At 37.5% G+C, this 24302-nt stretch overlaps 1 protein-coding gene and 1 pseudogene across 1 annotated transcript in view; both read left to right on the top strand.

Moving 5' to 3' along the window:
- Lrp1b (LDL receptor related protein 1B) overlaps positions 1–24302 on the top strand; it is a 1617914-nt gene that overhangs the window by 1182019 nt on the left and 411593 nt on the right. The window lies entirely within an intron of this gene.
- On the top strand, positions 19346–20541 carry LOC131909761 (TBC1 domain family member 20-like; annotated as a pseudogene).

Below are 24302 nucleotides of genomic sequence, written 5' to 3'. Positions count from 1 at the left end.
ATATATTTGTATTAAATGATGTGATTTTAATTAAATTAGTAGGTAGACATTATCTAAATCTGTACTCAGGAAACTATAATCTTACATAGAATACTAATGTTCAAGATTCAGCTACAACAAGCAAAAAAGTTCTAAGCTAAAACCATGCTTGATCAATTTAAAAAAAAAGAGGAAGAAAGCCTGTATGGCTAACAGTAGTGGGCAATAGTGACCTGGCATCTGATTGGGTTAGAATAATGACTAGAACATCCTGTGTCTTGATATCACTAATGTTTTATTTTATTCCTAGTAATACTGGAAACTATAGTGGATTTGGGGGTAGGAAAATCATCTATCATTGCTTTAAGGGATTGATATATTTTTGCATGAAGAGGAGACCAACAATTTGTGTTATTATCCATGAACTTCAGAAGAGAGTAGTACTATGAAGATACTGAAATATAATAGCATTGTCCATCAGAATGAAACTCATCAGCTGTCAGTGTTATTAAAATCAACCAGCAAAATTATTCACATAAAGTGAGCCTAGGACCCGTGTCGGAGAGATATGACTTTGAATTCAACCATTTAGGAATGTGGGTGAAATCAATGAACATGCCATACTCTATGGGAAAAAATCTCTGAGTCCTCAACCCTACAACAGAGAACTGAAGGCACCTGAGGACTCTCTGGCAACTGAAAGCCAGAGAGGTTTCGTACTCCAGAGAAGATCACACTAATTGGTTGTCCATTGCCAAACAATTAGTCCTAAAATCATACAAGCAAGTAACATTACATGGACTCAACAGTTTATTTTTAAGAATATGTATATAAATATAAATACATATATGCATACAACAATGATTAGTGGAAAAAGAGATCATGAATTAGAAGAGAGTGAGGAAGTGTAAGGAGGAGGGTTTTGAGGAAGGAAAGGGAAAGGAGAAATAGGAATAAAATACAATCTCAAAAACTTGAAAAATAGAGTGTTCTGCATTCTTATTATGGCTAAAACATGCAATATAGAAAGTAATTCATTTTTAAATTAATAACCATTGAATATATAAACCATAATATTTTCTTGTAGGCTGTTGGAGAGTGTCTTAGAATTGCTATTGCCCACTAGCCCAGGGATGACCCATCCATAATGGTTGATCCCTCCCTCAACCATCATTAATTAAGAAAATGCCCTATAGGCTTGCCTACAGCCAGACCTTATGGAGGCATTTGCCTTTCTGCTCTCTAATGACTCCAGCTTGTGGCATAATGGCATAAAACTAGCCAGCACAGAGAGGTACTTTGTAGATGTAACCAACCATCTTATTAAATAAGAAACACAGAGCCAATTCAGAGAAGAAAGCCAAGAGGTCAGAACTAAGAGCCTCACCCTTCCTGATTCAGCGATCCTCTTCAGCCAAGAGAGCTCTCCGAAAAGGGGGCTACTTCCTGTGTGTATGTCTTTATATAGTCTAGCTGTTCTGCCTTCTCATTGGTCATAAACCCAAACATGTGACTGCCTCGTCACTGCCTGTATGTACCGCCCTCCAGGTCCTTAAAGGCTTGCGCCACCCCCACCACGCACTTGCTATGGCTCTAATAGCTCTGACCCCCAGGCAACTTTATTTATTAAAATACAATTAAAATCACATTTCAGTACAAGTAAAATACCACCACAGTACTTCATATATGTCAGAATTTTAAAGATTGTCATGCAGTTTATACTATCAGAAGCTCTATATTAGTGTCTTGGTAGGATAAAATCTGTTTATCTTTCAATGAAGCAACTAATATTGTCAAGAACATCCCACCTTAAAGAGTATAAGGCAGATGACCAGAGTTTATAGATGAAGAGAAAACAATAACAGTAGCAAAAGATATCCAAAGTTTTTTTGTTTGTTTTTCTAATTGGGGAAAAGATCAAACATGCTCTATCTTTGAAACATTACCAGCCACTCAGAATATTCTCTTTCATATCCTCAGAGTCAAATCTTTTCAAATGACTTTATGTCACACAGTTTTTGCACACCTATGAAACCATAGTTTGTGAGTTTAGATCTCAGCCTCACCAATGAATTCCCTGACCAACATATGACTCCTCCCTAAATTGGAGAAAAGAAATTCACACAGTGATTTGGTGCTTATGATTCTCTAGTTAAAATATGCCCCTCTAAAAATGTTAAGCACAGATGGTAACTGTGCATATCACAGTACTTTCAAGAGAATAAAAATTACTGCACACATCTGACACCTTACAGTGTCTAAGGCTTTGTCAAAATTACTTTTCAGCATGATATTGAGAAACTGATTACTTCTTGTAGACATATGAAGAAAACTTGCTATTATTAAATAATACAGAACAATTCATTACCAGCTCTGGGATATTACCAATGTGATGTGTCACAAACTTCTCTTGGAATCATTTAACATTCCAAACTCGTTATGATCCAGACTTGGTTAAGATTTCATTTGTAACTTCTAATGTGGAAGAGAAATGTCAAATATTGTTGGCTTAATAATTTATAACTGAGTGTTAATTTTAATCATTTATAATTGAGAATTAATTTTAGAAGTGTTAGATAGCTTTGTCACCTACATCTTTGGCAAGGTTGGATTTTACTGGCTCTTATGGAGCCCCTAATAAGACAAATACTGAGCCATGAAGCAGCTACAGCAGCTGAAGCTGCAGGATGTCTTGGAAGTTCTATGTACCAAATAATAGCTGGTACTGGTTCTTTTCTGTGTCCCACGGCAATCGATAATTGAAATTATAGCCAATTGAGAAAAGAATTTGAATTAAAAAAAAAAAAGACTTACGGAATGGCTTTGGGGCCAAGGCTGTGTCATGAAAGGCATTTGCTTGTTGAATAGATTATACAACCTTGTAATGTCCGTGAAGCCTATGTTAGATAGATTGGACAAAACCTTCAAAATACATTAGGAATGGATTTGGAATCCAGGCCTACCTTTCAAATACAACATTCCAAGGAAACGATATTTTCAATATGATCATTAACACTGACAAAAACATGAAAATATAGGCCATTGATGGTGTTATTGATCTCATCTCAGACTGGGGCTCTCATCCAAATTCTTGATAGCAGCAAGTTTTCCCCAACTTTCTTTCAGAGTATCAGTTCTTGTCTCTGTTACTAGAGCATTAGCTCCATTTCAACCAAGACTGACATATTGAGTTCAGATCCTGGGGTTTAGCCACACTCATACAAAGCTCATGTGTCCATATTATATAGCAATCCTACAAATTTTTATTTATTTCTTGAAAATTTAAAATTTTTTGCATTTAAATTTTTTGTCTAAGAGCACTAATAAAATAAGCTGTCTGTGAATCATATTCTAATATTATTTCCTATTTCTTCACAATACTTGTCTTATGTTTATTCATCAGACTATTTTCTTGACCAGGATATTTTAGATTAAGGAAAATCCCAAATCATATTGTGTCTTTTTATTTCAAATTAAAAGGATTTTCCTTGAGGATATTGAAGATAAGGCAGGGTTTGTTGTTATTCATTTATTTCCCAGACATCGAGTTATCTTAATTGTTTAAATATTCAAGACAAGTAAAAACAATTATCTTTGGGTTTATAGAGTAATTATTTTGAATAGAATACATGTTTAACACTATTTCCCATTTCCTGGACTTGCTTGGAGAATTTGTAAATAGCATTATAAAGTTTTCAAAAGATTTAGGTTGATATGGCATGCCTCAAAAACAAATGAACACATTTAGTGAACAGTAAACATGCTTACATATCTTTATCAATCTATTGATATAACTATAGTTCAAAATAGGTAATCCAATGTAGAACTTACAATATCTAAATGAACGAAGTGATATGATATCCGTCTGCATACACATATAGATAGACAGACAGATATATGATAGATAGATTGTTAAAGAGTAGTCATGGAGGTTTATATTTTGACTTTATTTCCTTCCACTTTGATGTGAAGATCAAAAATAACATATCTTAATATTAACTAAATGCATCAATGTAACAATGTACAACAAAAAAAAGAAAATTTAACAATAATTCTATTCTGTTTCCAAAGACAATATTATTTCTGGTATTTTGAATATTTTTTGTGCAGCACAGTTAATAACTGTTCTCATGAGGACATTGGCATTGAAGTATGCTAAGTAGGAATCAATTCTGTAATGAGCAGCACACTGGTGTAGGTAATCTGCCAAACATATTGGTCCTTTCATACCAATAGAACCAGAAATTTTGTTCAAAAATTAATGCTGTTTTTTTTTACATGTACAATCTTGAGGAAGTCCCTCGATTGAAAAAGACTATTTTTCAAAGTTGCTCACGAAGCTGCTAGTTTCAACTAATATATTGGCAGCAACAATCTTGGCTTATTTATAAGACATTGGCTGCCAGAGAGTATAGCTTTTCACAGTGGGTCTGAATTTATCTCAATTCCGTTTAAAATACCTGCCATCATCACCCCTTAAATAAATGACTAAGCTGGAGAGAAAGTTTAGATTACTAAGAATGACAGAAAAAATATAGATTCATGGAAGGGATAGACCAAGATCTGCTAGATTTATAGTACACAATGTGTCATTGTAGTCTGCTCTGGGGAGTCAATCCTATTAAATTACTGTTCAGATGTCTTACCTGTCTTCTCCCTGATATATATGTATATATTCTGGACAACAAAATGTATGGATCCTATCTTTCTTTACTTATTTATACCATATACTTGGACACAACTAGTAACTCTCCCAAGGAAGGTGCTATCAGTTATAATAAAGGTCATGTCTGTTATAGAATTTGTGAATATGTAAGTCTTCAATCCAGGAGAGTAAACATGTCATGTCTAGGCAAAGCAAAGATGTATTTCTAAAAGGGCTTTCATGATGAAGATCAGTGACCTCTGTCCTACATTCAGCGAAATAACAATCAAAGAGCAAGAATTATAACCTTCATTGATCCAAAATATGCCCAACTAAATTAGAATAACAAATGAATATTAATGAGAGCAATAAATAGATATTTAAAATTTTAGTTCCCAAACTATGCACTTTCTCTTGTAGCAATCTCTTTCAAATTTCTTTCTTGGTTAGTAAGAAAAACTTGACATCTTTCTTGGCTATGCTAAAAACAAAAAAACAAAAAAAACCCTTCATTTTGTGTATTCATCAAATTGCAGCGTTCTGTGCAAAACTCCACAGAACATTTATTTCACATGGAACTCTACAGGCACATCTTCCTTCTACATCTTTGTTTCATAAGGTAAAAGTTAAAGCCTCAAAAGATGAAGAAGTGTGTTACCTCAGCATCTTAACAAGAAACTAAAACTCAAAAACTGTTAGATTTTAAATTTTAAATTATTTTTAAAGAAATGTAGCTTTACATAGAAATGGAGAAAATGTTTGAGCAAATATTTATGCCTCACCCAACTTCATCTAAAAATCACATCTTGTTTTAGCATGGTTTGTTTTTTGTATTTAATGAATCAATACTAATAAACTTTAGTTAACAAAAGTCCAGGCTTTCCTTAGATTTTTATGCCATATATTTCTAGTACCATTTTTTCCTCTTGCCTGTGGCAGTTTCTCAGATTTTCCATGTGTTTCATGATCTATACCTAAATGGTTTGAGAAGTATCATGTTTGTATGTTGAAGAATGTCCTTCAAATATTGTGTCTGATGTTTGTGCTCAGGATCATCCTGTGCTCATTAAAAACCAAGAGAACCATGACTATAAGGCACTATTTCTTTTATGCCAAGGTCACACATCCATACAAATATGACTTATGACTGTTGGTACTATTCAGTGACAAGACTGAGGTGATTATCAAGTTTCCAATGCAAAGTTACTCTTTTGCTGCTTTTTATACGATATATTCTGGGAGGCAGTCACTATTCAAAACCACAACTTAAGTCTACAGGATGACAGTCATGCTCAAGTTCATGAGAGCACACTATTTACATAATTTTCATAGACTTACTCTTAAGAGATTTATCTTGTTGCTCAAATTCATTAATTCATAGAACCATTTAATCTAGCTGTATGTTTATTAGAAATGTTGCTTATCAAGGTGAGGAGTTTTGTGGCATTCACAGTGATGTGTATATATGTGTGCAAATTTACACATCTGTCCATACAGGTACGAATGGTAGAGGGATCATGTACCCTCTGCTGTCCTTCTTTACCTTAAGTTTTCATGGTAGATTATTTCCCTGAACTTGAAATTCCCCTTTTTGGTTCAACTGGATGCCAGATAGCTCCTGAGATCTTACTCTTTCTTCTGCCAAATACTGGGAGTTACAGGCGTGCACTACCATGACCAACCTTTGCAGACATGCACTGCCATGACCAACTTCTGCATACGTGCTAGGGATTTGACTCCATGTTTTCTTGTTTTACATCCATCTCTTGAGTCCCAGTAACACGTTCTGTAATTTCTAAATATTTTCAGGTTTGGTTTTTGTTTTTTTGGTTTTTTTTTTTGTTGTTGTTGTTGTTGTTGTTTTTTTCTGTTACTAATTTCCTCTTTAGTTCCATTGTGGACTGAGAACAAACTTTCTCAGTAATCTTTTGATTACTTGAAATTTGTTCAGTTGGGTGCCATGGCCTGGAATGTGCTCAATTTAAGTAAATTTCCCATGTGAACTAAGAGAAGTGTGTCTGGTTGATAGCACTTTTCAGGGAAATTCTAGGCTTACTGATTTATTTTGTCTGTTTAATGTATCAAATACTACAAGAGAGACACTGAAATCTTCAACACTCATAATAATTTTGTCTGATTTTCACTGAAGGAGTATGTCCTCACATATTTTGTAGGTCTGCTCTTAGAGGCTAATAATTCAGGATGATGTCTTCCTGAGAACTTGCTTTCTTTATCCATATATAGTGAGAATGGTACCCCTAATAATGTTTATTGTTCTAAGATGTGCTTCATCTGAATTAAGTGTTCCAGTTCCCTTAGGATTACTGCTAGGATACACATTTTCTCCATCTCTTTACTTTTAACTTATTTATCTCTGTATATTTAGTGTGAGTTTCTTGTTTGCAACATGTGGTAGGGTCATATTATTAAATAAATTTTAAAAAATCTTGGCCTTTTTGTTTACTGATTTGTTTTGTTTTGTTTTGTTTTGTTTTGTTTTCAGAGACAGGGTTTCTCTGTGTAGTTTTGGTGCCTGTCTTGGATCTTGCTCTGTAGACCAGGCTGTCCTCGAACTCACACAGATCTGCTTGTCTCTACCTCTTGAGAGCTGGGATTAAAGGCGTGTGCTGCCATCACTCGGTCAATGTAATACTTGTCTTTCTTTTTAAATTTTACTTTCATTTTTATGTACATTGGTGTTTTGCCATGGGTTTTGGGTCCCCTGGCTCTGGAGTTACAGACAGTTGTGAGCTGCTTTGTGGGTGCTGGGAATTGAACCCTGGTCCTCTGGAAGAGCAGTCAGTGCTCTTAACCACTGAGCCATCTCTCCAGCCCAAGTTTTCTTTCTTTTTTTTTTAAATTTTTTTTAATTCATTTTTACATACCAGCCACAGATCCCCCTCTCATCCCTCCTCCACCCTTCCCTCCCACTTCTCATCCCCTCCTTCAACAGGATAAGTTCTCCCATGGGGGCAGGCGGGGAGATGGACAACTAAGCCTGGTACATTGAATTGAGGCAGGATCAAACCCCTCCCAAATTTATCAGGACTGAGCAAGGTATCTGACCTTACATAATGGGATCTAGAAAGCCAGCTCAAAACAGACCCAGGTACACAACTGTCTCTCATATGCAAAGGGACTAGTCTGGTCCCATACAGGTTCCACAGTTGTCTGTCTGAAGTTTCTGAGTTCCTTTGAGATTGGTTCAATTGTCTCTGTAGATTTCCCCATCCTGATTTTGACCCCCTTCCCCTTGCTCATGTAATCCCTCATCCCTCTCTTCAACTGGACTCCCAGGGCTTGGCCTGGTGCATGGTTGTGGATCTCTGCATCTGTTTCCATCAGTTGCTGGATGAAGGCTTCATTGGGATCTCCTCTATTTCTCCTTCCCAAGATGATCCATACATCCCTCTTAGGGTCCTCCTTATTTCCCAGCTTCTCTGCAGCTGTGGCTTGTAATCTGATTATCCTTTGATTTACATCTAGTATCTACTCATGAGTGAATACATACCATGTTTGTCTTTCTGAGTCTGGGTTACCTCACTCAGGATGATATTTTCTAGTTCCATCCATTTGCCTGAAAATTTCATGATGTCATTATTTTTTACTGTTCAGTAATAATCTGTTGTGTATATGTACCACATTTTCTTTATTCATTCTTTGGTTGAGGGGCAACTAGGTTACTTCCAGGTTCTGGCTATTAGGAATAATTCTGCTATGAACATAGTTGAGCAAGTGTCCCTGTGATATGCTTGAGCATCCCTTGACTATATGCCCAAAAGTGATATCATTGGGTCTTGAGGTAGATTGATTCCCAATTTTTTGAGAAACTGCCATACTGATTTCCAAAGTGGCCGTACAAGTTTGCACTCCCTCCAACAGTGGAGGAGTGTTCCCCTTGCTCTACATCCTCTCCAACATAAGCTGCCATCAGTGTTTTTTATCTTAGCCATTCTGACATGTGTAATATGGTATCTTAGAGTCATTTTCATTTTCATTTCGCTGATGACTAAGGCTATTGAGCAATTCCTTAAATGTCTTTTGGCCATTTGGGATTCTTCTGTTGAGAGTTCTCTGTTTATATCTGTAGACCACTTTTAAATTGAATTGTTTTGTATTTTCCTGTCTAGTTTCTTGAGTTCTTTATGTATTTTGGAGATCAGCCCTCTGTCAGATGTGGGATTAGTGAAGATCTTTTCCCATTCTGCAGGCTGTCTTTTTTGTCTCGTTTACTGTATTCTTTGCCTTACAGAAGATTGTCATTTTCAGGAGGTCCCATGTATTAATTGTGGCTCTCAGTGTCTGTGCTGCTGGTGTTATATTTAGGAAGTGGTCTCCTGTGCCAGTGCTTTCTAGATTACTTCCTACTTTCTCTTCTATCAGGTTCAATGTAGCTGGACTTATGTTGAGGTCTTTGATCCACTTGGACTTGAGTTTTGTGCATGGTGATAGATATGGATCTATTTGCAATCATCTATATGTTGACATCCATTTATGCCAGCACCATTTGTTGAATGCTTTATTTTTTCCCATTGTACAGTTTTGGCTTCTTTGTAAAGTGTTCATAGGTATGTGGATTAATCTCAGAATCTTCAATTCGATTCTATTGGTCCACATGTGGGTTTTTATGCCAACATAAAGCTGTTTTTATTACTATAGCTCTATAGTAGAGCTTGAAGTCAGGGATGGTGATGCCTCCAGAAGTTGTTTTATTGTAAAGGATTGTTTTAGATATCTTATATTTTCTGTATGGAGTTGAGTATTGTTCTTTCAAGATTTGTGAAAAGTTGTGTTGGAATTTTGATGGGGATTGCATTGAATCTGTAGATTGCTTTTGGTAAGATTGCCATTTTTATTATGTTGGTCCTACCTATCCATGAGCATGGGAGATCTTTCCATTTTCTGTTGTCTTTTTCAGTTTCTTTCTTCAAGGACTTAAAGTTGTTGTCATACAGGTCTTTCACTTGTTCTGTTAGAGTTACCTCAAAGTATTTTATTATTTGTGGCTATTGTAATGGATGATGTTTCTCTGATTCCTTTCTTGGCCTGTTTGTCATTTGTCTATAGGAAGGCTACTGATTTTTTTTTTTTTTTTAGTTTATCTTGTGTCCTGCCACATTACTAAAGGTGTTTATCTAAAGTTGTAGGAGTTCCCTGGTAGAATTTTTGTGGTCACTTATGTAGACTATCATATCATCTGCAAATAGTGAAAGTTTGATTTCTTCCTTTCCAATTTGTATCCCTTTAATCTCCTTTTTGTCTTATTGCTCTAGCTAGAACTTTGAGTACTATATTGACTAGATATGGGGAGAATAGACAGCCTTGTCTTGTTCCCGATTTTAGTGGAATCTACATTTAATTTGATGTTGGCTGTTGGCTTGCTGTAAATTGCCTATATTATGTTTAGGTATGTTCTTTGTATTTCTGATCTCTCCAGGACCTTTATCATAAAGGGGTGTTACATTTTGTCAAAGGCTGTTTTAGCATCTAATGAAATGATCATGTGGTGTTTTTCTTTCAGTTTGTTTATATGATGGATTACATTGACAGGTTTTTATATGTTGAGCCATCTGTGAATCTGTGGGATGAAGCCTACTTGATCATGGTGTATTTTTTTATGTGTTCTTGTGTTTAGTTTGCCAACATTTTTGCATCAATGTTCACAAAGGAGATTGGTCTTTTTTTTGTTTGTTTGTTTGTTTTTTTGTTTTTTTCAAGACAGGGTTTCTCTGTGTAGCTTTGCGCCTTTCCTGGAACTCACTTGGTAGCCCAGGCTGGCCTCGAACTCACAGAGATGTGCCTGGCTCTGCCTCCTGAGTGCTGGGATTAAAGGTGTGCGCCACCACTGCCCGGCTAGGAGATTGGTCTTTGATTCTCTTTCTTTGTTGCATCTTCGTGTGATTTGGGTATCAGGGTAATTGTAGCCTCATAGAAAGAGTTTGGCAATGTTCCTTCTGTTTCTATTGTGTGGAACAATTTGAGGAGTATTGGTATTCATTCTTCTTTGAGATTCTGGTAGAATTCTGCCCTGAAATCATCTGGCCCTGGGCTTTTTTTGTTGTTGTTGTTGTAGTTGGGAGATTTTTACGGCTTCTATTTCCATAGGAGTTATAGGTCTATTTAAATTGTTTATCTGGTCTTGATTTAATTTGGGCATATGGTACTTATCCAATAAATTGTCCATTTTATTTTTCTTAGATTTTCCAATTTTATGGAGTACAAGTTTGAAGTATGACCTGATGATGCTCTGGATTTCCTCATTGTCACTTGTTATATGTCTCTTTTCATTTCTGATTTTGTTAATTTGGATATTTCTCTCTCTACCTTTTTGTTAGATTGGATAAGGGTTTGTCTATCTTGTTGATTTTCTCAAATAACCAACTCTTCGTTTCATTGATTCTTTGTATTATTCTCTTTGTGTCTATTTTATTGATTTCAGCCCTCAATTTGATTATGTCTTGGCATCTATTCCTCCTGGGTGAGTTTGCTTCTTTTTCTTCTAGAGCTTTCAGTTGTTCTGTTAATTTGGTAGTGTGAAATTTCTTCATTTTATTTATGTAGGCATTTAGCACTATGAACTTTCGTCTATTACTACTGCTTTCATAGTGTCCCATAAGTTTGGGTATTTTTTTTTTTTTTTTGGTTTTTTTCAAGACAGGGTTTCTCTGTGTAGCTTTGGTGCCTTTCCTGGAATTCACTTTGTAGACTAGGCTGACCTCGAACTCACAATGATTCGCCTGCCTCTGCCTCCCGAGTGCTGGGATAAAAGGCATGTGCCACCACAGTCTGGCTATACATTCATTTTCACTGAATTCTGGGTAGTCTTTAATTTCTTTCTTTATTTCTTCCTTGACCCAGTGGTGATTCAGGTGATCATTGTTCAGTTTCCATGAGTTTGTAGGCTTTCTGTAATTTGTGTTGTTCTTGAATTTTAACTTTAAACCATGGTGGTCCAATAAAATACAGGTGGTTATTCCATTTTTTTTGTATTTGTTGAGGTTTGCTTTGTGACTGAGTATGTGGTCAATTTAGAGAAGATTCCATGGGGTGCTGAGAAGAAACTACATTCTCTTGTGCTTGGGTGAAATGTTCTGTAGATGTATGTCCATTTGAATCATAACATCTGTTAGTTCTCTTATTTCTCTGTTAAGTTTCTGTGTGGTAGACCTATCCATTGGTGAGAGTGGGGATTTGAAGTCTCCCACTATTAGTGTGTGGGCTTTGATGTGAGATTTAAGTTTTAGTAATGTTTCTTTCACATATGTGTATGCCCTTATATTTGGGGCATAAATGTTCTGAATTGAGGCTTCATCTTATTGGACTTTTCCTGTGATGAATATGAAATGTCATTTTGTTGTTGTTGTTGTGAATAACGGATGCCAGATTTCAGGCATAGGAACTGAAGTAAATTGATCCTTACTATAAGGGTTTATGAATAATATTTTAATGTTTGTCATAGTTTTGGAATTGGCATTTATAATTTTCTTTACTGTTCTTATATTCCCAACCTTCTGTTGTCTTTATGTTCTTTAATACCTATATCTTAACAAGAATCTGAGCCTTGAAGCCCCCCCACACACACACTGTTACTCTACTACCTTTCTCTGATTTCCTTAATGCTGTGGAAGAGCATGCTGCTATGCTACCATGTTACTGTGCCACCATACCCCACTGCCCCAGGTTTGTGGTGGGTTTCTATTTTAGAGCTGTGACTCTCACTCTTGTTCCTTAGGTGAGAAGAGAGTCAGGTGAGGAGGGACTTTCCTTCTCTGCAGTTGGGTTAGGTTCCAGAGAAGCTTTATTTAGTGATGCTGAGGTCACTGTGGCAGAGGCTTCCCTGGAGTAATTACTAATGGTTACTTTCCTGGAACACAAATCTTAAAAGGTCTTATTAATAAAAACAGTGCCAGCTATTGGTATAAATTCTAAAAGATCAGAGAGACAGAACAAGCCAAGCTAACCTCAACTCACCAACTTCTCAGCCAATCCTGTTTCCTCAAACTGGAAGCCGCTGAGTCTTCATCTGAATGGATCTCAGCTGAACTGCTGCTGAAAGTCTAAAAGCTTAAAAAGCCTCTAGTTCCTGGTTCTCACACCTTATATAACTTTCTGCATCCTGCCATCACTTCCTGGAATTAAAAGTGTGTGTCACCATGCCTGGCTGTTTCCAGTGTGGCCTTGAGCTCTTAGAAATCCGGATGGATCTCTGCCTCCCAAGTGATAGGATTAAAGATGTGTGGTCCTACCACTTTCTGGCCTCTATGTCTATCTAGCAGTTCTGTTCTCTGACCCCAGATAAGTTTATTAGGGTGCACAATATATTGGGGGACACAGTATCACCATGCTTACCCTCTTCCTTTCCGAGCTCAGTGGGGACAATCTTGTTGGTAAAGTAGGTGAGTGTGGTGATCTTCCCAGTAACCCATAGAGCCAATGTAGAGGCAGGAGGACCTCTGGGTGAAAAGCCTTCCTCAACCTGAGCACAGTGAAGCCCAATGGCAGGAAAGCAGCACAGTTCCTACTGAAGCCTCCTCCTTCTGGTCACATCTGTGGTTTTGTTCCTGGGTACGAGACCTCAGTTGTCCACATTTCCACTGTGTGTACTGCTCTCTCCAGGTGTTAGCCTAGTGTTCTGCCTTGTTACTTCCAACTTCTAGGAGAAGACTCATTTGTCAGTTTGTTGAGCTTTCCTCTCACTCTAAGAAATTCTGTTAGTCGTTCATGTTTTTGTTTTGTTTTCTCATTTTGCAAACCCCCTAACTTCTATGACTCACTGCATTCACATTGTACATCATGCCATTTAGCTTGTTAACATAGTTATTCTTTGTATTCCTTGAGCTCACATTTTCTCCTCACATCCTGATTCTCATGATCATTCTGTCTTTCGATATCTGACTTCTTTTTAAATGTCACGTGTAAGTAGAATCATGTTTATCATTTTTTTTCTTAAGACATGGTCTTACTCTTTAGCTCAGGCTCACCTCAAACTATGTAGCCCAGGGTGACCTTGAAATTGCAGTGATGTTTCCATCCTCATTTCCAGAGCTGGAGTTGCAAGTGGAATTCCATTATGCCCAGTACCTCTTTTTCTTTCCCTAGTTTTCATCTTAAATTTATTATTATTATTATTAAATAACCATTGTTTGTTAGCTCATTTGCTTGTTTGTGGCTATTTACATAGTGGAACTAAAACTAAAAGTCTGGCTCTTTCCTCTTAATTATAAGTCCTCCTTTTGTGGTTCATAAAGTTTATTGTACACTACGGACATCTAACTAGCCTGTTAAAACTCTAATTGTTGGGTACTGTGATGGATGGCTGTTATTGGTTGTCAACTTGACTACATCTGGAATGAACTATACTCCAGAAATGGAGGGCACACCTGTGAGAGATTTCTTGCTTGGTTTGAAGTAGGTGAATCCATTTCTACTCCAGACTTTTGACGTAGGAAGACATACATCTTTGGTCTAGATCTTTAGCCTGAAAGACCCAAGCCTTTTATCTAGATCTTGAGGTAAGAAGAAACACCTTTAATCTGGACCTTATCTTCTGATGGAAGTCTGAGTATGTGGTCAATTTTGAGAAAGTTCCATGAGATGCTGAGAAAAAGTAGAATTTTGTGTGCGTATAATTAGGTGAAATGTTATGTTAGGTTTATTTGTTTTATGGTGTCATTTATGTTTAGCTTTTGTGAAGATGAATTGTGTTTTGGTGAGTCTGGGGCATTGATGTCTCCCACTATCAACGTGTTGAAGCCAATATATGATATTGATGTAGTAGTGTTGTTTATTTTGTGAACTTGGGAGAACCTTGTTTTTGGTGCATAGATGTTAAGAAATACAATTATCATCTTGATGGATTTTTTCATTAGATGTGTATGTAATATCTTTCCCTACCTCTTCTGATTAATTTTGATTTGAAGTCTATTTTGTCAGATATTGAAATGGCTACACCAGCTTGCTTCCTAGGTCCATTTCCTTGGAATATCTTTTTCTGTCCTTTTTCTCTGAAGTGATGTCTGTCCTTGATGTTGGTTTCTTGGATGCAACAAAAGGTGCATGTATGTGTGTGTCTCATATATATACACACCAGTTTTTATTTTATTCAAAAAAGTTTTCAAAGCTGTAGATTTTTAAAAAATAAATCAAACAGAAGTAAGTCTGTCATAAGGAAACTTACAAAATCCGAACTATCAGAAGTTAGTGACATCATCATGATGTAACTGAGAAGGCATGGATAAAAGCAACAAGTCCAGAGATGGCAAAGTCAATCAGAAGCTGATTTGCCAAAGGGAACTTTACGTCTTGCTTTCATCCTTTGTGGCGTGTGTTCCAAGGATATACTTAAAAAAAAATACACATGTTATACTATTCTGAAACTATATTTATACCTCATTTTCCCATTTTATGTTTAAAACTATGGTTTCTGATACCTTAAAATCAAATCAGAAGAAAATAATTAGAGATCCTTTTTGAGGTATACGCAGTATTCAAGGCTAGTCAGTTTTAGTGTGGGAGGTGCTTAACCTGTTCTCTGAATTAAATGGTTCCTTAAAATGAAAGCTTCATGTATGAGCATTATGAAATACAAAACTGATTTAATAACCAAAATCCAGTCTATTTCCAGAGCAATTGTTTCCTTAAGTTCTTCGTTTCTTTTATGAATTATTATCTGCCTTATGGCCATATAAGGAACACAGGGGAAGGGTAAAGACTTAATTAAGGTTTTAATGGCACATTTAGAAGTAAGTACAAACTAAGCATCTCCTCGGATGCTTTATAGCTTGTGAGCCATCATCCTCTCCTTAGGTGCCCAGTCCTGACCACCTGTTATCTGTTATTATAATGTTGTCAAAAGCAGCAGACAGAGATCATTTAGGTCTCAGTGCTTGGAACACTGAAGCAATTTCCATGCATTTTCCACAAAGGTAAATGGTGAAAGCTAAATATGATGTAAACAGAAACTCAGACAGATGTTTAATGGAGAAATATTATTAAACCAGGACCGAAGTTGTGATATGAGTACTTTGTTTACACATATTTTATGGTATCCATTTTGTTTCAGCGTTTGAAGACAATAACATTAAAACTAACATTATTGACCAGTATTAGCTATGCAGCTTGAGTTAATAGTTATCCTGGACATGATACAGAATGTTTGATGTAAAATGTTTTTTCAATGTTAAACCAGTCTTAGTTTGAAAACGTAAAAGTGGGTACTGATGCAACAAATGCATTTTGTTGAACTTGATGAGGTAAAAATGCTTAAGGAAAAGCAGGAATTAGCAGGTTTCATTGAGTTAAGGCCATTTGATGCTGTACTCCCTACATGATTTCTTCTGGGTACTGAATAACACTGAATTTCTAATATGATTTTTTTCAATTATTGATTTGTTGCTCGTCTGTACTAGAGGAAAGTCAGATGAAGATCAGCCTGGCAGTATTTATAGGCTGCATCTCATCTGCGGGACGTAATCCATCTTCGTTAAGTTCAGTAAAAGTGATAGATGGCAGTTGGCAGTGTAATGATGTGATCAGTCTGGCAGTGCCTCTCTAAATCTGGAACGGGTGCTTTCTGCAGTGTAGATATTTAATCAGTTATACACCCCATTACTGATTTAATTCAGAATGTCAGTGGCAGGTGAATAATGTGAGTATTTGTATATTAATATCATATTGTATTAATGCTCCCTTCGTTTAAGTGTGCTATTCATCTGAAAATCATAAACAGTAGCATCATGGGTAGAATAAATTTAGTGGAGATGTTAAGCATCCAGCACCTTCCATGTCTAAATTCATCATGTCAGCAAAAATTTTTTCTTTAGGTTTCTACCCATGTTCCCATGTCTAGGTGAATTTTATGACAAAATAATTATTTCCTGCAATTCATAAAACAGTTAATATATACTTTAAGGTATGCATACTTTAATTTGATTAAATACAAGTGGATTGTTAGAAAAAATGATAGGTTATCAGGTTGTATATGTAAAGAAGATTGTAGAATGTTTAATGAAAATGTATTGTTAAACTAATCCTAAGAGGTTATAAACATTCTTTTTTTTTTTTTTTTTTTTTTTGGTTTTTTGAGACATGGGACATGGTTTCTCTGTGTAGCTTTGCGCCTTTTCCTGGATCTCGCTCTGTAGACCAGGCTGGCCTCGAACTCACAAAGATCCACCTGCCTCTGCCTCCCGAGTGCTGGGATTAAAGGCGTGCGCCACCACTGCCCGGCTAAACATTCTTAATGCTTTTTGTTTGTTTGTGTTTGTGTACTTTGTAGAATACAGTGATTTCACATATGTAAAAAGTAGTGTTACCTTTTGACATCTGGTTTTAAAGGCTAAAAAATCTAATTAGTACTTGTTTATATGTAACATTTCTCAAGTATATTATATAATCCTTAAAACAGAAATATTTGTAATTTTAATTTTTTTATTGTACAAAACTATGTGTCTTCTGTCTTCTGTAGATCTTTATGCAGAGTTGGTAAAATTTCAGTGATTGCAGCACTCAGAAACTTAGATTATACACATTTTTAATGAAGTGGAACAGTTCTACATGTTTGCAGTTCCACGTGTGATCTGAAGAAAAATAAGCTCAATTTTCCAGTGGATGCCTGAACCACGAGTACCAGCAGGCTGCTTTTATACTGTCCTTCCCAGAGAGCTGCCTGTAGATTATGAGCAGAAAGAAATTATCAATAACAACTAACAATGAAGTGGATTAACCATACCAGTATACTGTCATAAGTGTGTTTGAATGCGTTTTCTGTCTTTTGAAAGCTTAATGCTATACACATATTAACACTTTTAAATTTCAGCTGATCCATGTATCTAAAATCCACGGAAAGGAAGTTATGGATGAGTCCATTGTGGTTGGGGATAATTTTACAAATTTGTAAGAAAGCAGTTTCATGTTTTCTGTCAATGTCATCAAAGGGAAAGGGAAAGTTGAAATTTCCCAAATCCTTCTGAGAATCTTCTTGAGGAAGTATGTAATGTGGATTGCAAAAATCTGTACATAGTAATTTTGTATAAATGACTGTGGTTACAGACTGAACAATGAAGCTTAATACACTGAACACTATTGCTCTGTCTAGCCTATGCTTTCCCCTCTTATCTAGCTCAATAATTATCATTTGTCACATGGGCTTTGAATGAGGAAATGTCCTTGCACTGTTAATGCTACAGGCTATCTTTATTAATATATTCTTCTTTCTGAAGAGTATACCAATATTTTATACAAAGCCTTAATTCATAAACCATAAGTAAATACAATTTACTGTGTGACTATTAGATCTCAAAACCAGAAGAAAACAAGATATGACAATGAGAGAGAGAAGAGAAATATGTATATTCTGGCCACATGAAATTGTGGTAAATTTAAGACCTATAGGAAAAACTAATGATGTCTAAAAATGCCTGCATGTAGGTTACAGAGCAGCTATCTATCAGTCCATTGATCTGCCATATCTGTTGGAAACTTTTCTTGAAATGAAGACTTTTCTCATATTCATTTATTTCAGATTTAAATATCTTCTTCATTTTCTCACAGCAGCTTCTATAATCTTTAAAGTGACAGAAGGATGACATGTTACTTTGTCTTACTTAAAATATATTATCAGCATCTTTTTGCTAACAGTTATTTCCATAATGTTTCTTTCCAGTAAACCATAAGCTTTCCATACAAATGTGCTCACTTATCTTCATAGCATCCTTGTCCAGTTAGGAGTTGCTGGTCATTACATTATTTTATAGATGATAAACAATGATTCTAAAGACCCCTTTCCGGGCACTTAGTCTGCTGATTGCTCTAACTGTATTAAGAAGATTAGTATTCACTTACACTCTGCCTAAAACATCGAGAGTCACCTGACTTTAAGTGTCACAAATGTTCAAGAATTGCCTCCATTGTTTGTATTTGCTATTTCTGTGATTAGTTTACTCCTTGTAAAATAATGTAAAAAAAAATATGATTTTGTGTATGTATTGACACACATATACACATGCAAGTATATAGGTACACTGAAATGGTATACACATATATTATCATAATCTAAAACATTAGCAACAACAGTCTGTCAAACCACAAAAGTGATTTCTGCTTCAGTTTTCAAATGTCAGGTTTTGGACTCAGGGTGTTGAGTATACTGGAAGTGCAGGGTTTGAGGTCATAGGACTGCACCTAGCCTTCTGTGCCCATTGCCATCAGAATATTAATTAAGTGTCTTCAAATAAATATTGTGCAAATAGAAATGGATTGTTTCCCAACTCACAACATCAAAACCTTTGGCTCTTTTACATACTATTTTCTTTAAATTCAGTGCTGGCACTCTCCCAGCCAGCTTACTTTCTGCATCATTTTCAGCTTCTTTCATTAATAAAGAAAGCAATCTTACAACTTTGTTTTAAAAATGAACTGAGTTGAACGGTAGCGCAATTTTGTGTGTGGTATTCCCAGGGTTCTATCTTAAACACTATCAGCTTTGTGTTTCTATTTCTTTTTTTTTTCTAACTTGTTTTAGTGCAAGAGCACATTTGTGTTCTAGCTTTCTTAATAAGACGCTAAATAGAGAGAGAAATATTATCTCTTTTTATTATGGTGGATTCTTGCAACATTCCTCTTTTATTTACCCCAGGCAACTTGTCTCTCTACTTTGCATTTTACATGTATGAAACAAATCTAGCCTTAAAAATAGCTGCTTATTGGCCCGATTGTCACAGGATGATGGAGAACACCCTGCCTAAACCGAACTGGGATTGCATCAGTGGTGGGAGCCTCAGGCTCTGCCACCAGCTGGAGCTCAGGCTGGGGCGAGGGCCCTCACAGGGCTATGGAGAAGTAGTCAAGGCGAAGGCAGACTCTAATGCCAAAAAGAAAAGGAGGCAAAGACACACTATCTCTGAACAGTGATTCAAGCAATGTGGCCACCCTCATTAATGGCTATTAATGAGGGAGGGCTGCAGACTTATGAGATCAAATGTGACCCAAGCTCCTCAATGTCAACACCAAAAAGCCACTGCCTGTGTCATGGAAGCATCTAAGGTACCTGAGCAAGGGCTACTAGCAAGTGCTGCTGGATGTCAGGCAGTCTGTTCATCTCTTCCCTCCTGGCATGCCAGGCGAGCAGAGAGAAGGGCTCCAGGAAGCATGAATAGACATCATCCTCATCTTGGATTGCAACCATCAGCTCGTCTACTACCAGAGCTATCATGATATGATGGTCACTCTTCTGCTGGTGGTGGATGAGAAGCTGGCAACATCCCTTGAAGAAAAAATTGTCTACCCACTACCTCAGGGATTTCATGGATCCCACAATGGACAATACCAAGCACGTCCTTAGTTATCCGATGCCCATCCTGGACCAAATGAACCCAGAACTCCATGACTTCAGGCAGAGTGCTGAGGTGGAGATCATCTTTGTCCTCAGCTGGCTTAGCACCTGATTTGGGCACGTCCCATCGGACTTCAGACACATTGTGAGGCTATATGATTTCTTCTGGCTTGCCCCTTGTTCAAGTCCATTTACTTTGCAGCTGTGAACATGCTGTACCAGGAGCAAGAAGTCCTGGACTGTGACTGTGACATGGCCTCTGTCCAGCACCTGTTGTCCCAAATCCCTCAAGACCTGCCCTTTGAGAGGCTCATCAGCAGAGCAGGAGACCTCTTTCTTCCGTTTCCTCCTTCTGAACTTGCAAGGGAGGCGGCCTGAGGCTCGAACAAAAGACGGCCTGACCGAACCAAGGAACAATGCTTTGTGAAATTGACAGTGATCAGGCTAATGGTGCCATTTGGAACCTCAGCACTAGCAGTAGTGGAGTGCCCTGGAGTGGATCCCTAAGCTCCATCTGCAGCTGTTCCCCTACACAGAGCTCAAGGAGTTGCTTCTTCACCCAGTGCACCCAGCTCTCATTTCCTGAAAGGCACAGGATTGCTGTGATGAAGGGTTTTCTGTCAGGGCTACTCTGTTCTGCCAGCCTTGGCAGTTTCTCTTTTGTCTTTGGTGGCTAGGGGCAGAGCTGCCTGACACTGGGCTTAGTGCTCTCTGCTCCTGTCCTGTTCGAAGTGACTCTGGAGTACCCATCTACCCAACTCACTGCTTCAAAGAGAGCTGGGCTCAGAGATGCCCCGAATAGACCACCCTATGTCCTGTGTATCCTAGACAATGCAGGCAGGGGCTGCCTACAAAGTCCAGCCTTAGGATGAGAGCCAGGGGAGAGAACTCTAGCCTGGAAGCCATCTGGGCCTCTTTTAGACGCAGCTGTATTAGCTGGTCAGAGTCAGAGACAGACATGAACTGAGTTCTAGTTAAACTTAATGATCCCAACCTCAAGACCACATGCAGAGGAGTGTTAGTGGCCTGGATGATGTTGCCTGTGTCTCACTATTCTTTTTCTACAAGCCACATGACACTGCCTATAGAGACATTTTAATACTATTTTTATGATTATATACTAAACCTAACATAGTAAGCATTCTCACTTAAAAAAAATTTAACCTATGTGTGTGCACAGGTGCCCACAAAGGCCAGAAGCAGGCTTCAGATTTCCTGAAGACTGTTGTGGGTGGTGGGATCTGAACACCAGTCCCCTAGTAAAACTGAAGCAGTAAGCGCTTTTAGCTGTGGAGTCATCACCCCAGCCTCCTCTCTTTCATAGTTCCTTCATGGGAGAAGCTATCAGAGTGATGAGCTTGTACTGGGCTAACATTTTTTTCCCTCTTTTTTGGAGGGGAATGGAACCCAGGGCCTTGCAGAAGCAAATCAAAATGTTCTACCACTGAGCAACCCCAGTGTAACACCAATTGCTAAATGGTCTTATTAATTAAAAAAAAAAAAAAAAAAAAGAAAACCGGAAGCCAGGTATTAGGGTGAAAGCTGAAAGATCAGAGAAACAGAACAAGCCACAGCCAACCTCACCTTGCCAACTCCTCTGCCGATTCTGTTTCCACAAATCCTCAGCTAAAATCCTCTGAGTCCTCACCCAGAAGGAATCTCAGCTGAACTGCTTAAAAGCCTCTAGTTCATGGTCCTCACACCTTATATACCTTTTTGCTTCCTGCCATCACTTCCTGGGATTAAAGGCATGTGTCCTTCCCAAGCAAAGATATGAGATCTCAAGTGCTGGGATTAAAGGTGAGTGCCACCATGCCTGGCTCTGTTCCCAGTGTGGCTTTAAACTCACAGAGATCCAGACCAGTCTCGGCCTCCCACGTGATAGGATTAAAGACATGTGTGCCACCACCGTCTGGCTTCTCTGTCTAATCTAGTGACTGTCCCGTTCTCTGAACCCCAGATAAATTTTATTTATTAGAGCACAAATAAAATATCACCACACCCCAGACTTTTTCAGTAGTTTTTTTTTTGTTTGTTTGTTTTTTGTTTTTTGTTTTTTTTTATTTTTGAGACAGGATCTACCTAAATTACCCAGGCTGGCCTTGAACTTTTGGTGCTCCGGACTCAGCTCCAGATTATCTGGGCTGACAGGGTTGCACCTGAGATATCTTCCCTGCTCCGTTTAGCCAAGGTTGCTTTGTGAACAGCTCCATGCCTCACAGTAGCACTTCCTCTCTCACTTTCCTTATTTTCTGCTAATCACCCACCTTGACCTGTCCTTGTATTGATCTCCTCAGCTGCTGGTGTCAGGCTGCGAGACATTTCCTTGGAGACCCGCCGCCAAAATGTAGATGGGTTTTGGCAGGAACCACACACCACCAGGCAGGCCCACTTACACTTGGGCTCCTCCAGGAGGGGTGCTTGGGATCCATGGGATCACTCAGTCTTTTTAGGATAGTTTTCTTAAAAGCAAAGCCAGGTTTGCTTTATAATAGCTCAGGCTTGAAAACAAAAGTGTTTTTTTTTGTTTGTTTGGTTTTGTTTTTTGTTTGTTTTTTATTATTATTATTTATTTTCCTGATCTTTCCTGGGCACTCTTCTCTAGTCCTACTATTTCTAGACCGGACATGTCCCCTCTGTCCACTGGAAGTAGTGAGTGGGACTGTCTGCAATTTGGACAGCCACAAGCCAGCCACAACAGAGGAGGTTTCCAGGCTGAGTTACACAAAGCCTTAACCAAATCCAGCTGCAGCGCTAAGCCATTCTCCACACAGGATCCCTGCCTGGGATGAGTGATTCACCGGGATTCATTCAGGACAAAGGAGAAGTTTCCAGGATCTAGAGTGTTAAGGTGGCAAATACTGACAGTCTACCACAGGAGCTTGTCATCTGTGCCTCTAGCCTCCTTGAAGAGCTGTAAAGAATGCTGGCTGAGGGGAGGGGGATTGGTCCAGCGTCTGAGCCACAGTTCTGCATTCAAGCAAACAGGTGACACTGACTTGTGCTGAGCTGAAGAAAGTGGTGTCTGCCCAAACCAGGACTCGCCCTGCTACTGAGAAGAAACCATTGTCAATTTGCCTTCAGGAATTTCTGTAAAAAATATATGTAGATATTTTGTACAGAGGCCTCTATGAAATAAACACCCTTATGCAGTTCCTCAATAAAAAGGGAGGAGTAGGGGAATCTGCTTATCTTCATATCTTGTGCTATTTGCTTTCTTGAGGAAGTTTGATGCTTGTAACTTATCTTCATTGTTTAATTATACTTTAGCATTAGATCAGCTTTGGCAATCTTAATTCTTTTGGATATTTATGTTTATCACCATGTACTTTTCTTTTAATATGTTTGCTTTCCTTTTAAATATTTTTCGTATCATTTATTTTTAATTTTAATTGAGACCAGGTTGGCTGCTAACTTGCTGTGTGTTTGAGGATGACCATGAAAATGAGGCAGGTGTTACCAGGTGGGATTTGCCAGTGCTGGGGATTGAACCCAGACCTTTGTACAAATGGATCCAGCAGTCTCCAGCTGAGCTACACACCTATCCTTCTTTAATCTACTTTCTCCACTATTACAGATATACATAAAACAAATATTTGAACTATTCAAATCTTTCACATCTTTTTTCTATTTTATTATTACTGAATAGGTAATAATGGTAAAAATGATAAATTTGTCAAATCAACATTTAAAATGTACACTTTAAATAGAAAATTCAAGTGAACATGAAATACTTTTTTCCTTAAAACTGAGAGTGTTATAGTAAGGCTAATCAAAAGACAACTAGAATTTAGTTTATAGAATTTTAGAAAGACAATTTAGAATTTAGGTTACAGACATACCTAAACTTACATCATGCTTTTATTTTACTGTAAATAACTTTTATTTGTTATTCAGATATAAAGAATAAAATGAGTCATCAACAATTTGAAAGTTACCTTACTTAGTAACTTTTGTACAACCACATGGTTATAGTAAACCAAATGTAGAAGAATTTAGATTTCTCAAAGGAGCACTAATTTTATGAAGAATAATTACAAATTTTCTTGAAAGATATATATGAAATTAAAAATTATTTGCCAAATTTATCAAGCCTATAGTAAATGCTTGATGTATATCAATCACAAATTTTGTATCTTATAAACTTTGTGATATTGTATGATATCTGAGTTTTTTGTTGTTGTTGTTTTCGAGACAGGGTTTCTCTGTGTAGTTTTTGGTGCCTGACCTGGAACTCACTCTGTAGCCCAGGCTGGCCTCAAACTCACAGAGATCCTCCTGGCTCTGCCTCCAGAGTGCTGGGATTAAAGGCGTGTACCACCACCACCTGGCAATATCTGAGTTTTC

The sequence above is a fragment of the Peromyscus eremicus genome, chromosome 4 (assembly GCF_949786415.1).
Source record: "Peromyscus eremicus chromosome 4, PerEre_H2_v1, whole genome shotgun sequence".
Taxonomy (NCBI): Eukaryota; Metazoa; Chordata; class Mammalia; order Rodentia; family Cricetidae; genus Peromyscus; species Peromyscus eremicus.
This window is presented reverse-complemented; position numbering and strand designations above follow the sequence as displayed.